The sequence below is a fragment of the Trichechus manatus genome, unplaced genomic scaffold (assembly GCF_000243295.1).
Source record: "Trichechus manatus latirostris isolate Lorelei unplaced genomic scaffold, TriManLat1.0 scaffold00002, whole genome shotgun sequence".
NCBI classification, from domain to species: Eukaryota; Metazoa; Chordata; class Mammalia; order Sirenia; family Trichechidae; genus Trichechus; species Trichechus manatus.
Genome location: NW_004443938.1, coordinates 36,046,192 through 36,046,894, shown reverse-complemented (window position 1 = coordinate 36,046,894; position 703 = coordinate 36,046,192).

Sequence of the window (703 nt, the reverse complement as noted above, 5' to 3'; positions counted from 1 at the left end):
TTTTTTTTTTTTTAAGAATTCAGTCTGTTTTAGGAAACCAATCTCAAAGATCAGACTGAGAGTTATGTTTAGGGTAAATTAGTAATTACTTTAATCAGTCTTTAAGACAGTGTCGTATGAAATACCTGTGTAATGTTTGTAATCAAACTGTTACCCTCTTACGAAGCAGAAAATTATGTATCTTAAAGAAACCAGATTCTCAGAAGAGATCGACCTCATGGCTCAGACTCCGTTTTGTCTTTGGTTCCATTTCTGCTTCTGAGAAAGTGACTCGTAACTGTTAATAGGTAAACCAAGGAGGGGCAGCTTGCCCTTGAGAAGAACACTCAGTATATTTTAAACGACTAACTGAAGACCTCCTATAGGAAAGGTCCATCTATGCTAATCATTAGTTCTCTAATGAAAACTTGTCACGTGTAAATTTTTCTGTATTTTCTGTTTCTTCTAGACAAACTTTGTGTGCTCCTTATGGATATATGTTTCTGTGTAGATATGTTTCTAATTTAGATGATTCCTTTCCAACTGATAGTGAATTTGTGGGGGCAATCACTTGTTTAGATGGCTGACGAATGTGTGGACAATGCACTCTGAGAACTTTAGGATTATCTTTAAGTATTCATAGTAACAATGCTAGTAAATATTGAAAAGGTAATGTTAAAATTGTAAAATGAAAGTCAGAAGAAAACGCATTGGTCCAACATTC